This window comes from Ascaphus truei, chromosome 12, assembly GCF_040206685.1.
Source record: "Ascaphus truei isolate aAscTru1 chromosome 12, aAscTru1.hap1, whole genome shotgun sequence".
Lineage (NCBI taxonomy): Eukaryota > Metazoa > Chordata > Amphibia > Anura > Ascaphidae > Ascaphus > Ascaphus truei.
Window position 1 is genome coordinate 49,227,988 of NC_134494.1, and position 16,071 is coordinate 49,244,058.

At 50.2% G+C, this 16,071-nt stretch overlaps 1 protein-coding gene across 1 annotated transcript in view; it reads left to right on the forward strand.

Moving 5' to 3' along the window:
- The first annotated feature begins 14,074 nt into the window (after positions 1–14,074).
- Positions 14,075–16,071, forward strand: part of SLC67A1 (solute carrier family 67 member 1) — a 37,315-nt gene continuing 35,318 nt past the window's right edge. Inside the window, exon 1 of the mRNA XM_075567653.1 lies at positions 14,075–14,231. The gene's annotated coding sequence lies outside the window, so the exon portion shown is untranslated. The remainder of the gene's footprint in view (positions 14,232–16,071) is intronic.

Genomic DNA, 16,071 nt, shown 5'->3' on the forward strand with positions numbered 1-16,071 from the left:
ACATAGTCTTGTCCGTGCTCTGTGTCAGTGCACGCATTGCCCACTATCACCCATCCTAGGTCAAGTCTTTGGGCGTATGGCGCGTTGTGGGGTCCGTTATGCTGTTTACGGACTTTATGTACCCTCATGATGTCCCTGCCGAGCAGCAGCAAGATCTTGGCGCCTTGTTCTACTGGCAGGATGTAGTTGGCTATTCCTTTGAGGTGTGGGTAATGGCGTGCCATGTCTGGTGTGGGAATCTCGTCCCTGTTTGTGGCCATGTGGCTGCACTCGATGAGTGTGGGAAGGGGCATGTTCACTTTGCCGTCTATTGAGCATATGGTGTAGCCATTCACTCTTCTCCCTGTGGTCTCCATTCGCCCTGCACACGTTCTGAGAGTGTAAGGAGAAGCACCGTCTTGTATGTTAAACATATCGAAGAACTCTGACCTGACCAGCGATCGGTTGCTCTGGTCGTCGAGGATTGCGTACATCCGAATAGCCTTCTCAGGTTGTCCCTGGGGGTGCACTGCAACAAGGCATATTTTGGAGCAGGATATTTTGTCACCTTCTTTTCCATAAACCTCAGTGCGCTGAGATGTGACAGATGTTGACTCTCCTTCTTCTTTCTCCCCACCATGCTCCGCTACGGAGGATGGGTTCTTGAGTTGATGGAGTGTCAGCGCCTCTGGGTGTAACGCTGTCACATACTTGTCACTTTAGTACACTAAGCATTTGATCTCTTCTTTACAGTCCCTGGCTGAGTCGTGGAACCGCAGCACCTGAAGCAAACTCTGAATTCTCCAAGTAACCTCTTGCGTTCCTCTAGGGACTTCATCCTGAACCCAAAGCACTTGTTGAGTGGGTGTGGCTTCTTGTGTATGGGACATTCCCTGTTTGGGTCCCTTGGTTCCTTGTCTCCGGCGACCGACTGATCGGGAGTAGTTTGGGTCGTGGGAGGCACGTCCGTCCTACGGGCCGAGATGGGTGTTTGGGTGTTACCATATCTCGTCGCTGGTCTCTCGTTCCTCAGGCTGCTTGCACTGTATGTGGTTTGCGCACCCAAGATGAAACTGGGATCGTTCCTTGTCCTTGCCGCTTCGCGAATGAAGCTCAAGAAAACCGAGAATGGGGGGTAGACGACTTGCTTCTCCCTTTTGTATTTGGAGCCTTGTGAGATCCATTTTTCTTGGAGGTTGAAGGGTAGCTTCTCCAGGATGGGTCTCACTCCACGAGCTGAGTCTAGGACGTTGAGACCTATTAAGGAATGGTCTTTCCTTGCGAACTCCAGTTCTTGCAGCAGGTCCCCGAGCTCTCGTAACTTCGAGTAATCTTTAGTTGTGATCTTGGGGAAGCTGTCGACTCTTTTGAAGAGCGAATCCTCGACTGCTTCGGGGCTGCCGTAGGACTCTTCTAGCCTTTCCCACACTAGGTCAAGACCTACTTGGGGTTGGTGCGCGTTTGCCGCCCGCAGTCTATTCGCGTGCTCTCTGGATTCGTTCCCCAGGAACTTGAATAGCAGGTTGAGCTCTTCCCTTGCTGATAAATCCAAGCTGTTGATTGCGTCTTTGAAAGTGAACTTCCACGTCCGGTAGTTCTCAGGGCGGTCGTCGAAGCTGGTGAGTCCTGCTTGCACCAGGTCACGCACGATCATGTACTTGACTATGTCTGTCAGGCCTGAGGCATCGGCGTGTTTGTCCCGTTCTGAGCTGGTTGCTGGGAGGGTCTGTGCGGTCGCCTCTTCCTTGACGTGGACGCGTGATGGCTGCTGGCCAGTGTGAGGGGCTGTGTTTTCCCGTGTGGGTGTACCTGGATGGCGAGCCCATTGTGGTGCATCCATGTGCGTGCTGGCGTGTGGATCACTGTTGCGGCTCTGGCTATCCCAGGCAGCATGTACCATTGAAGGAACAGCATCTTCTCCTCGTGGGCCTAGCAAGTTTTCGGTGTCTGTGGAGTCATTCCCTCCGTGTTGATATGGTGCGCTGGTATTTACACTGAAGAGGCTCCTTACGTAGTCTTCAGTGCGTTGGGCTGGATCCTCTGAGGCTATCCGTCTGTACGGTTGCTCCCCGCCATCCTGTTGCGCGGCTGCTTCTAGGACTTCGGCTTGGGCTATGGCGGCAGCGGCTTCCTTCTCTTGATTAAGTGCCTCTAGTTCCGCATCAAATTCGGCTTTCCTACGCGCAGTGGCTGCGGCAGCAGTGGCGGCGTTAGCGGCGGCGTTAGCGGCAGCAGTGGCGGCAGCCGTGGTGGCAGCGGCGGCGGCATTAGCAGCGGCTGTCTGTTCCTCCTCTTCTATGCGCGCTCTTCCTGCTCTTATGGCTGCCTCTCTGCGACTATATTCGGCCCTGGCACGTGCGGCCTCTGCGGTGGCTCGCGCCTTCGTAGCGCTTGCGCTAGCGCTGGACGCATTGGATCGCGCTGATCTTGCTGACCTTGAGGAATGCCTGGATGTGCTTGAGCGCTGCGATGCGGTTTCCAGCAAAAGGTCTTTCCTCTTACGCTCGGCTTCCGTGATAGAGGTTCGCACGCGGCTGTCACGTGTCAAGTCAATGTTGTGCTGTAAGTCCCTTTCATGCAGGCTTTCACCGGTATTAGCCCTGGCCAGGTAAGTGACGTATGCCTCTGACAGCCCTTGGTGGGATAAGTGGTCTATCTTTAATTGAGTTATTGCCTGCTCGAGCTGTTGTACGGAATTGCCAGCGGCGGCGACATTGCGTATCCCAAGTGTGGTAGTGTTCCAGGCCAACTCTAATTTAGCGCGGTGCGCTTCAATGTCAGTCTCATATTTTTCACGGGGCTTTTGTGTCAGTGTGACTGCCCGTTTGGGCCTTGCGCCTGCCTGCGCCTGTTGCAGTTGCGCAGCAGTCTCTGTGTCTGAGTGATCGCTCTCCTGCGTGATGTCTGGTGAAGCTCGTAGTTCTGCCATGCTGTAGGTGTGTGTATGCCTTTAGCCAGTGTGTGTGGCGTGTGGTCTTTTACCTTGTCAGCGATGGGCGTCTGTCTCAGATGATGCCGAGTGGTGTCCTGCAGCGTGCAGCGTAGGGGTAGCTGTACTCACAGGTCTCCGGTGGCTCTGACCTGTGTCCTGGCGGGTGTCCGGTGGCGTGGCCCTTGATGGCGCTGGCCGTGGGGACGTGCGCAGAGGTAGGTGAGTTGGTGGCTCCTCACTATGGGGCTGTGCAGGGGGTGGACTCAAAAAGACAGAGAAGGCGATCAAGGCTCTGTGTGTAAAGTGCACTGTCAGTCTGCAAAGCTGCTGCCTTAGGTGCAGGGTAGGTGCTGGCTGTGTCCAGTGTAAATCTGCTTGCTCATCTGTAAGGTTGCAGGCTGTGTGCAGTTTGCTGTATAAAGCTTGCTGCCGTGTCTGGCAGAGTAAAGCTGCTGCTTGTACAGAGACTATTCTGTATTCTTATTAGCAAAGTAAGGCTGCTCACTTGTCTTTGCATAAAGCTGTAGTTGTTTGCTGTGTAGAGGCTGGTTGCTCTGTGTAGCAACGTGGAGCAGTATGCTTGTACTGTGGTGGTGAGAGACTGCTGTTTATTTGCTGTGTAAGCTGCTTGCTTGTTTCTTTAGTATAAAGGCTGTGGATAGCAGCTCCTCTGTGTGTGTCCCCAAGGCACACGGTCCTCTTTTTACTTTTCTGAAGCCAGGGTCACGTTTGATGTGTGAATGGCTCCCGATAGCATTAACTCAGTTCCCTTTTAAATCACTCCAAGCCCTGTAATATTTCCTCCACTTTATTGGGAAAAGGCAGCAGGCTACAGATACTTGTGGATGGTATGTAGTGGTGATTATTAGTTAGAAAGCGGTAAAAAGAGATGGCCTCACCATGGGGGATGAACAGAGAAAGGTCTGGTACTCACTGTCTCCAGGGTGGAAAAGGAAGTGAGGGGCAGTGTGAGTAAAGGGAATAGTCTAGGGGCAGACTATCTCTGAACAAACAGGAGGGGGGGCAGACTAGCCCATTCTGGTGAGGATCTCAGAAACTGCAGTAGCAGCTCACTGATTCCATGCCGAGGCAAGAAATGCAACATTGTTGCAAGTTACACAGGCACAGTATGTGTGTGCAAACTCCATGCAGCTGGGAATAAGATCTGACAGGCAGAAACTGCAAAGGAGAGAGGGGGGTGAGTCAGAAATGTAGTTCTTGTTCCATGACATAGCCTCATCAAGACAGATGTCCAGACATATACATATTTTAATCATACGAATATAACCGTGAGGGTTACATGGAGAGAGTTATAGGGTATTATATATGAGTCATTTCAGTTTAAAAAATCATTCCCTCTCCCAGCCATAAATGTCACAATAGATTGATAAGGGGGGTGTAAGACACACTCCCAAAAGGTTGGCCTGTCCTTGTGACAAAAGCAACGTTTTGAGGATAAAATTAATGTTTTTGGGGTTTCAAAACTAGAATTCAACACAAAGGAGTGTTATGTCCATAACATGTGAGTTCTCATATTTCAAATCCAAGACCTCTTGATAGAACTGATATTGTTCATTGGTAATGTATAAGTTCTGTTTTTATACCTTGGTACTTAATTACATTTTCTGCTTTTATATATTATATGTAGTTGTAACATTTCTTTTCTGTAACCAAGCACTGTACCACCTTTCATCTATTAAATCGAAAATGTAACAAGTACAGTCTTTGTGCTCTAATTAAAAGTCGCTTTGTAAAGAGATTAACACCATTTCCGGACACATTTTGCTACATTGGGTTTTGTGTTAATTACATACTGTATTTTTCCAGTAAATAGGAGACTAGGAACTCCTGAGGGTAATACCTTACATTATTCTTGGTGGTGCCAGTGTATTGAGGTGTAGTGGGATGGGTTTTGGGGAGTTATTGCTCACTTAGGCCACGATTATAGTGCAGACGCGTGCGATATCGCGTGGCGCAAACACAAATGTGTGTTACACAATGAGGTCACCCATAGTGCGCACAAGCATGCAGAGCAACAGCGCTAATTTTGAAAATACAATTCAAATAGTTTTTTGCGCGCGACGGCCGTATCACGTGAGCGGTTCAGCCAATGAGGGAGAACCGCTCACGTTATGTCATGGCCATGCCTCCGCCACGTCTCCCTGTCGCCTCCCGATGCCTCCAGCCTGCAGTGCATGTTTTGCGTACACGCCATACGTGCCTGATGACACGCGGTCGTGCGCACGCACGCCTGCACTTTAATCGCAGCCTTATACTGCTCTGCGGGGAGGTAAGCAAGTCAGTTGGCTTTTTTATCCCCTATCACATACACAAGTCACGTGCACACAGGTGTGGCATTCATCACAATATAAATACATTATGTGTATTTCTGGATTCATTTGTATATACTTCTATACACACAGTAGAAATGGTATTAAATCACCACCTACCCAGCTGATCATTAGCAGATAGGTCATCAATCTTCCAGCTACTTTAATCAGCGGAAGCTTCAGCCACTGGCAGAAATAGGTACAAGACTTAAAAACAGGTACAGAGCCAGTTAAATTGGTACAGTTGGAAGTATGCACTAGTGTCTATCACATCATCTACCATTATTACATATATCCTAAGAACATAGGCTTCATAAGATCCCAAACTACACCTCATGGGTGGTAAAGCTGTAAATTACTGCGGGAGCTTCCAAAGTCACACCCCACAATGCCTTGTCACTGCGGATGCAAAGCATTGTGGGAAGCTCCTGCTGTAATTGACAGCTATTACACTCACGCTAAGACACAGTTTGGGGCCTTAATAAGTGCTCAGTCCCAACACTCGGTCAGGAACCCGCTATCCTGTCTGGGATCCGCCATTATAGATTTTTGGGACGGAGATCCCCTTGGAGACACCTCACGATCCCCCTGTGAGGAATCACTGTCCTAAGATGTATTTGGTAAGAAGTGCTGCTCCATAAGAAGACCCCTTCCATGCTGGAAGACAGTTACAACCCCATTCAAGTACATGGTCCATACGAGCCATATTCACTAAGCAGCGCTAGAAGGATTGTTATGGAGTTTTATGGAGTGGAATCCTCAATAGCTACAAGAGACATAATAGACCATATTTACCAAGTATAACAATGCCCTAAGATACCGTATGGTCATTCAAGTGGAGAGGGCAGTAAGGGGTCTCTCAGCACTGGCATAGCACCACTTAGTAAATATGAGCCAATATGCCATCCTTTATATGCCATCCTTTATATGCCATCCTGTATATGCAATCCTGTATATGCAATCCTGTACATGCAATCCTGTACATGCAATCCTGTATATGCCATCCTGTATTTGCCATCCTGCATATGCCATCCTGTATATGCCATCCTGTATATGCAATCCTGTATATGCAATCCTGTCTATGCCATCCTGTATATGCCACCCTTTATATGCCATCCTGTATATACCACCCTTTATATGCCATCCTGTATATACCACCCCTTATATGCCATCCTGTATATACCACCCTTCAATTTAAGATCATTTTCCTAGAACAAGTGTGTTGGGTTCCTGATTGACAGAAGCATAATCTAGCACAGATGTCTTTATCCACATTGGTCCTGGAACAAAACAAAACAAAAAGACTCTTTATAATCGTACAAGCTCACGGAAAGCCTTTTTTAGAGATCATTTCATAATAAACAAATCTCACATTGCACATTTATCCAATAAACATATTACACTTACAACAGAAACCATTAGAATTGAAGCAAACTGAGACATACAAAGTGTAGTGTGATCTACGGTGTAATTGTGGTTACTATATGTATAGATGTAGAGGTATCAGTACCGTGTTAGCCGAGCTTTAATAATCAAAAACGGATAGATAATACCGTTCTGTGGCTAATAAAATGCTTTTATTTGTGCGAACTTTCGAGATCTGATCTCTTCTTCCGGCGATGTTACATTCAATAAAGCAGGCAAGGGGTTTACTCAAAAACAGTGCATCTTGGAATGTGACTAGAGCCTATCCCTCCCCCTGTGTAGTGTGCGATTTATGACTTAAGGTGTTATATAGTCCCTGAATATATAGTAACCAGAATTTATATATATATATATATATATATATATATATATATATATATATATATATATATATATATATAATACTGAGTTAAATTATGGTGAGTAAAAAAAGTGACAAAAACCCTCCACAGCAAAGCAAATATGCAAATGTAAATACAACTGTGTGCTCATCTGCATGTCTTAGGCTAAGGCCCCGGTCACGGCGCTGTAATGCGCGCCCGCGCTTTTGGCTGCGCGTTCCGGCGATTCCCCGGTCTGCAGCTCACTGCAGGAGCAGAGACCGGGGGGGGCGTGGCGGAGGAGTGACGGGGGCGCGGCCATGACGTCACCCGGCAGGTTCGCCCTCATTGGCTGAACCGCCGGGGGGCGTGCCTAGCCGCTTGACGCGAGTTCCTGCTCTCAATTCTATTGGGAGCAGGAGTAGCTCTCGCGCGAGCGCTGCGGCCCCCCCTCGCAGCGGGCCCGGCGCCATTGTGGGAGGGCTCTCGTGAGCGCAGCGGACGCTGTAGCAGGCAGCGGGGGCAAGGCCTTAGGCAGGTCTGCAACCCCGCCTTTCCCCATTATCACCCAGCACACAGCACTTCCACTGCAGCAAGGGATTCTGGGAAATGACATGCAAATGAGCACACAGTGCCACTTTTTGCTTAAAAAAACATTTTTAACATGTTTTCGGGGTATGCACCTTAACCCTGGCTGTGCTCAAAGCTGTGACCATGCAGCAAGCTTAAGCCTATAGGGAACCATGTTAAAAATGTTTTTTGAAGCAAAAGTGGCACTGTGTGCTCATTTGCATGTCATTTCCCAGAATCCCTTGCTGCAGTGGAAGTGCTGTGTGCTGGGTGATAATGGGGAAAGGCGGGGTTGCAGACCTGCCTAAGACATGCAGATGAGCATACAGTTGTATTTACATTTGCATATATATATATATATATATATATATATATATATATATATATATATATATATATAATAATTGTGTATATATACACACACACACACACACACACACATACTGTACATTCATTCACATCATCCAGATATCTACCTATAATAGTGTGTTTGTTTCCTACACAGTTTTTCAAGCGCCCGATTGAAACACCAAGCAAACGATGCAAGTTTTTTTCTTACGGTGTTTGGGTCGCTGTAGATTCCAGCTGTCCAATACATTGGAAAACGAAATGTCGGAGGTCTTGAGAACGTTATAAAGTAGCACATGTTGGTCCATGAAAGGTCATCACGACCCACCAACAATAATCCACTAGAACTCTCCCCTCTGTGTATCTGCGCAGTGACGGCTCAGGGCAGCCATACAGGGGTCATTCTTTTGCATTTTGTTGTTTTTTAAGTACAGGCTTGAAGCAGGGGGGGGTCTGCGGAGCTAATTTCAGCCCCGGGGGGCCCTCTGCTTCCCGATATACTTACCTCCGTAGTGGTTGCTGGTATCTTCGTGGAGTTTAAATGTCCCAGGCGCACAGGCCAATAGGAAGCCACACCGGATAACGTCACGGCTTCCTTTTGTCCCATGTGATGCAACACATTTAAAGGCCGCCATTATGTTAGACACACAATTCCCTGACTGCAGAGATACCGGCACCCCGTACGGAGGTAAGTTGCTCTGGAAGCAGGGGGTCCCCGGAGCTGAAATTAACACAGTTCTCCTCTTGATTCAATAATAATAATATATATATACTGTATATATATACAGCTAAACTCCGTTATAACGCGATCCGTTACCACGCGAATCCGCTTATAGCGCGATGCACGCGTGGCTCCCAATGTTCGTATTTATGAATACTTTACAACACGATTATTGGTATCTTAGATACTTTATTGTACAATACATACAATTGTACATTATTTCTAACGCGATCCGCTTATAGCGCGATGTGATTCTTTGGACCCCAAGCACAGCGTTATAAGGGGGTTGAGCTGTATATATATATATATACTGTATATCTATATCTATATATATCTATATATATACTGTATATATATATTATTATTTTTTAATTATTTATTTATTTTTTTAAATGAAGCCTGTATTGCTGATTTAACACTTTGTATTAATTTGATGTGGGGTGCCAGAGCTGTTTTGCACGTTACGGTAATTTTATAAGATATTACGCGCTTAGCATACTTTACACGTGCAAATACTTCCGGTCGGCATGTATTAAACATGCATTAATCTTTTGGAAACAATAATAATCATTGTGTTTGGAAGATCAGATCGGGAAAAATACAATATATAAATCTTACAAATAGGTATGGAAATCAGAGCGGTTTGCAAATAAATGAACTGCAAACCCAGAAAATAGAATTACACTTAAAACAGATAACAGATATGTATACAGTACATGCACCGACTCAATTTTGAAATGTATACCCTAAGTTTTCAGTTTTTTTCAGGAACTCTGAATTTATGCATATCAGCTACCGATGTTTATCTGGTGGTTTCATAAATACTTTACCTACAAACAAAACAAATATTGGAATGTACTTCGGGATTTAAGCATTGACATTAGATAAAGATGGTAAAATCCCTCCAAAGCATTTGTTTACCAAGCTAATGTTAAACATTTAAAAATATATATATTTTAAAGCAATAGTTCAAGCAATATCCTACGTGGTTTTTTTTTTTTAATAAATCAGTTCTGTACTATGAAAAAATACTTTTTAAAAATGAAAATAAATGTTTTAAAGACACTTTTAATGTTTCTCATGTAGGAAGCATTTCCAAAGTGACAGCCCCTTCCCCTTCTGATAGGCTCTGGCTCTTGAGCCCCGCCCTCTCTCTAGCAGTGCACCAATTGTATCTAGTAACTGCCCAGTCAATCATATTCTAGGACTACATTTCCCATAATGCTGTGCAAGAACTGAATTAAATAGCCCCGAGCAAGTGATGGATTACAGGAGAACGGATCGATCTGCAGTTTAGCTAATCACTTGTCAGTGTGCAGATTGTATTGATGGGAAATATATATATATTTGTAACCCTGTTCCCCCCCCCCCCCCCCCCCCCATCTCATCAGGGCTCCTTTGGGGAAAACTGCTCTGGTTACTACTCGTTGGGTGGTGCTAGTTCCAGGAGGGCTGAGTGGCCGCGGTGGTAAGGGGCATAGGACAAGTTTAAGGGCAGTATTCGTGGGTTGATCTTCAGTGTTCAGCGCCTTCAGCTGTGACAGGATCCCAGGCTGTGGGATACCAGCTCCCATAACTGCACCCTTTAATCCTCCTGCCCAGTAACCGACACCCAGGCAGAGGTCTGATGAATAAGCAGCTTTTATTGTCACTCTCTCTCCACACTCCTCCTCTTAGTCTCCCGCAGTGCAGAACTTCTGCATGGTGCAGGCTCCATCTCTTGGGGCACTCTGTCTGGGTATTGTCTATGCCAGCCGGCTTAGAATGTCATGCTTGCCCCGCAATGGGGAAGGCTCACAGCCCTCTTACTCCCCTTAGGGAGAAGAGCCAGACTTCATCATGTCATCACCTCACACATCTCCCTTTGGAGGGTAAGCTGGACTTCCTCTCTCTTCAGAGGTTAGCTCAAGACTCCTTTGTTTCCTCACCCTTTGGTGAGGAAGTGCAGGCGAGCCCCTACTAAAGCCGCTCTAATTGCGGCTGTAGGGGCTCAGTGCTGAGCGCGCGCTTCCGCCAGCAAGCAAGGAACATGGCCGAGGCCTTAAGCTGTATTACATTTTAATCTGGTCTGTAACTGTAAGGGCAGGAGTACACATGGCGCTTCGCGGCGCTGCGTGCACGTGCGCGCGCCTCCGTCTGCTGAGCGATGTGTGAACATCCCCAGCAGACGGAATGATCTGCGAGCGGTTGGGGGGAGCGAGCAAGCAAGGGAGCGGGCGGGGGAGCAAGCGGGCGGCGGGGGAGCGGGCGGGGGAGCAAGCGGGCGGCGGGGGAGCGGGCGGGGAGCAAGCGGGCGGCAGGGGAGCAAGCGGGCGGCGGGGGAGCGGGCGGGCGGCGGGGGAGCGGGCGGGGGAGCAAGCGGGCGGCGGGGGAGCGGGCGGGGGAGCAAGCGGGCGGCGGGGGAGCAAGTGGGCGGCGGGGGAGCGGGCGGGGTAGCGGGCGGGGGAGCAAGCGGGCAGCGGGGGAGCAAGCGGGCGGCGGGGGAGCAAGCGGGGTAGCGGGCGGGGGAGCAAGCGGGCGGCGGGGGAGCGGGCGGGGGAGCGGGCGGGGTAGCGGGCGGGGGAGCAAGCAGGCGGCGGGGGAGCGGGCGGCGGGGGAGCGGGCGGGGGAGCAAGCGGGCGGCGGGGGAGCAAGTGGGCGGCGGGGGAGCGGGCGGGGGAGCAAGTGGGCGGCGGGGGAGCGGGCGGGGGAGCAAGCGGGCGGCGGGGGAGCGGGGCGGCGGGGGAGCGGGCGGGGTAGCGGGCGGGGGAGCAAGCGGGCAGCGGGGGAGCAAGCGGGCGGCGGGGGAGCAAGCGGGGTAGCGGGCGGGAGAGCAAGCGGGCGGCGGGGGAGCGGGCGGGGGAGCAAGCGGGCGGCGGGGGAGCAGGCGGGGTAGCGGGCGGGGGAGCAAGCAGGCGGTGGGGGAGCGGGCGGCGGGGGAGCGGGCGGGGGAGCAAGCGGGCGGCAGGGGAGCGGGCGGGGTAGCGGGCGGGGGAGCAAGCAGGCGGTGGGGGGAGCGGGCGGCGGGGGAGCGGGCGGGGGAGCAAGCGGGCGGCGGGGGAGCAAGCGGGCGGCGGGGGAGCAAGCGGGGGAGCAAGCGGGGTAGCGGGCGGGGGAGCAAGCGGGCGGCGGGGGAGCGGGCGGGGGAGCGGGCGGGGTAGCGGGCGGGGGAGCAAGCAGGCGGCGGGGGAGCGGGGCGGCGGGGGAGCGGGCGGGGGAGCAAGCGGGCGGCGGGGGAGCAAGTGGGCGGCGGGGGAGCGGGCGGGGGAGCAAGTGGGCGGCGGGGGAGCGGGCGGGGGAGCGGGCGGGGGAGCAAGCGGGCGGCGGGGGAGCAAGCGGGCGGCGGGGGAGCAGGCGGGGGAGCAAGCGGGCGGCGGGGGAGCGGGGCGGGGGAGCAAGCGGGCGGCGGGGGAGCAAGTGGGCGGCGGGGGAGCGGGTGGGGGAGCAAGCGGGCAGCGGGGGAGCAAGCGGGCGGCGGGGGAGCAAGCGGGCGGGGAGAGCAAGCGGGCGGCGGGGGGAGCGGGCGGGGGAGCAAGCGGGCGGCGGGGGGAGCGGGCGGGGTAGCGGGCGGGGGAGCAAGCAGGCGGTGGGGGAGCGGGCGGCGGGGGAGCGGGCGGGGGAGCAAGCGGGCGGCGGGGGAGCAAGCGGGGCGGCGGGGGAGCAAGCGGGGGGAGCAAGCGGGGGTAGCGGGCGGGGGGAGCAAGCGGGGCGGCGGGGGAGCGGGCGGGGGAGCGGGCGGGGTAGCGGGCGGGGGAGCAAGCAGGCGGCGGGGGAGCGGGCGGCGGGGGGAGCGGGCGGGGGAGCAAGCGGTCGGCGGGGGAGCAAGCGGGGTAGCGGGCGGGGGAGCAAGCAGGCGGCGGGGGAGCGGGCGGCGGGGGAGCGGGCGGGGGAGCAAGCGGTCGGCGGGGGAGCGGGCGGGGTAGCGGGCGGGGGGAGCAAGCAGGCGGCGGGGGAGCGGGCGGCGGGGGAGCGGGCGGGGGAGCAAGCGGTCGGCAGGGGAGCAAGCGGGGTAGCGGCGGGGGAACGGGCGGCAGATAAATAAATAATATAATAATAAATATGTGAGAATAAATGAATAAAATAATAAACCCCGTCCCCCCCGTCCCCCAGCAATTTCAGCAGCCAATCAATGAAAACGTCTGGACATTGATTGGCTGCTGAAAGTGACGTCGCGCTGCTGCAGCCGGGAATCACACTTTTGAGAGACTCCCGCTACAGCAGCGACGCCGCGCTTCCCAGCCAATGGCAGTTTCAACAATAAACACTACCATTGGCTGCCAGGGGTCAGTGACGAACGCGCGCTGTGCACGAAAGCCACATGTCGTGTAGCGCTGTGTGTGCTCCAGCCCTTACATACGCCTATAATATATATATAATGTCTTGTATATAATGTATACCCTGTTCTTTTATATAACTGTATTTGTAACCATGTATTATTTGTCTTAACGCTGTGCCCAGGACATACGTGAAAACGAGAGGAAACTCTCCATGTAATACTTCCTGGTAAAACATTTTATAAATAAATAAAATAACTAATTACTTATCATTGTATTGATTGCATTGATGCACATATTAAAGGGAAAATTATTATTTATTTATTTTTAAAATGGTAGCTTGGACTGCTGCTTTAATCTAACCATGGTGAAAAAAGGGTGCATCAAAATGTCAGAAAAAGTGACATTTGCAGCGACCAAATTTAGGGAAATAAGCGAATCTGTCAAACACGTACTGGCAAAGCTGTAATGCCCTCTAGTGGCTGAATTGAGTGAACCGCGTTTGCAGGATGTGCAAACCTAGTTTGTCCAAGGGAAAGGATTGCCAACTATCAACAGCTGGTGGGATGGTAGCAAGCCTGCCGGGGTATACCACTGGCTCACAGGAAAGTGACACTGCAGAGAATGATGTGCTGTTCTCTGCTGTGACTATGTCACCATAGCACCCAATGACGTGCATCTCCTTGGAACGGCAGACTTCTCAGAAGCCTTGGATGAGCACATCTCCCGCAAACCAGTGAGGAAATTAGTTACATCAAATGAATATGTCCACAGATGTATTCACATAACTATCACATGACACAGGTGCACCAACTCGCTCCCATCTGCCATCTACCATGTACAGTATTATGCAGGCGACTCAAACTATAAGTGTTGCACTAAACCATGTTAGAGGGAAAAAATGGAAGAATTAGGATGTAAGTGCTAGAGTTGATCCTCTTTATAGCCGAATGTCTGTTTTTGTAAGTTTAGGTGAAGAAACCCCTCCATTTGACAGACAAAACGACAGACATCAATGGTTAATACACAATTCCATGTGTTGCCAACATTGTTGCACAACATTCCGTGAATAGCAATGACAGTGTTCCAGTGCAGGGACTGAGTGAGGTACAGCATGTTCTGCGACATAGTGTGCCTCCCATCACTGACTATTTACTTTTGCTGGATTGTCATGAATTTTGCAATTTCACAATTATCTAATAGCAACCGGCAACTTCACAGGAGCAACGTTGGGTGGCTCTCCATGTCTTGCCTTGGAGGTACAATGTGCCTGGTTTAGGAGGTAGTTTGGATCAGAGAGAAGCAAAGTAAGGGAAGTCCTGGGTCCCCTACACAAAGTTCCTCTGAACTCAGGTAATGTTTAACTAGATGGATTTAGGATAATAAGCTCAAACTGAGCCAAGTGTTCTCAAGAAGAACATGACACCTATACGTCTAAATGTCTTAGCTATCTAAAGCCTAGGCAAGCTTTCAGTATTGAATAATTGTATTATTGACTAGTAGATTAATAGTTACATTAGCATCTGTAGCCAATCCCTGATGCCACAGTCAGGGATCGTCATAACTTCTATATGCCTTAAAAGCTCAGAGGTATCTTGAACCTTCTGGTGTTTGGGACAGTATTCTGATCATTTATTATGTACTACTTGCCAACTGATTACTGCCTCTACTACCCTTTCAGTACTAGTAGATCAGGAGTTGCACCCTCTTATGTATAGAACATGGAAGGAACGCTGGTTCGTATTTCACTTAGATTGTAAGCTCTTCTGGGCAGGGATTCCTGTTCCTATTGTTTTGTCTGAAGCACTTATTCCCATTATGTGTTATAATATGTATTATAACACATGTATTACTGCTGTAAGGCACTATGTACCTGGATATAAATAAAGACATACATACATACACATTTAAACAGTTAAGTCTAACATGTAAATGTGTACACAGGCTGTTCTGATGTCTCATATAAGTGAGTATAATCAATGATTACGTTTCACTGCAGTACATAATAGTGGCTTGGTATTTCCAATCAGAAAATATCCAAACACACAGATCTTATCAGCTCGTCAGAAGTGCAGTACAGAAACAAGGATGTTCCCAGCACTGTTCGGTGCTGGGAACATCCCTTGTTTTTGTAGTGTTTGAGGGTAGCAGAGTTTATTGCTCCCATTGCACCTTTTCCATAACCCACTGTTATTGTTCTACATGGAGTGCTGTTTGATTTCTATCAGTTTTGTACAGCACAGAAATATTTGAAAGGAAATATCTCAGATTAAACTCCTTGAACGTCTTGTATTCTCTCGCTTGCTCCATTGTCTCAGCACCTATTCTCTCCTAGACCCTCTACAATCTGGCTTCCGTACTGCTCACTCCACGGAAACAGCCATCACTAAAATAACTGACGATCTCCATGCTGCCAAAGACAGAGGTCATTACACTCTGCTCATATTACTCGACCTTTCTGCAGCATTTGACACCGTGGACCACCCTCTTCTCCTTCGCATTCTCCATACTCTTGGTATTCGGAACAAAGCTCTATCCTGGATCTCATCCTACCTCTCCCATCGTACTTTCAGTGTCTCTTCTGCTAACACCTCCTCCTCCTCTATTGATCTCTGTGGGTGTACCCCAGGGCTCTGTCCTGGGACCTCTTCTCTTTTCTCTTTACACACTCTCTCTAGGTGACCTAATAACATCTTTTGGTTTAAATATCACCTCTATGCTGACGACACACAAATGTACTTTTCAACACCCGACCTTACACCTGCTGTACAAACCAAAGTTTCTGAATGTCTCTCTGCTATATCATCCTGGATGGCCCTCCGCCGCCTTAAACTCAACATGGCTAAAACAGAGCTCCTCATACTTCCTCCCAAACCTGGCCCTACTACCTCCTTCCACATTACTGTTGGAACTACGATCATTCACCCAGTAGCCCAAGCACGCTGCCTAGGGGTCACACTCGACTCCTCTCTCACATTCGCCCCTCACATTCAAAACATATCGAAAACCTGTCGCTTTTTCCTCCGCAATATAACAAAGATACGACCTTTCCTCTGTTGCTCAACTGCTAAAACTCTGACTCAGGCCCTCATTCTCTTGATTACTGTAACCTCCTGCTGTCCGGCCTTCCTGCCTCTCACATGTCTCCCCTACAATCTATCCTAAACGCTGCTGCCAGAATCACTCTCTCTTT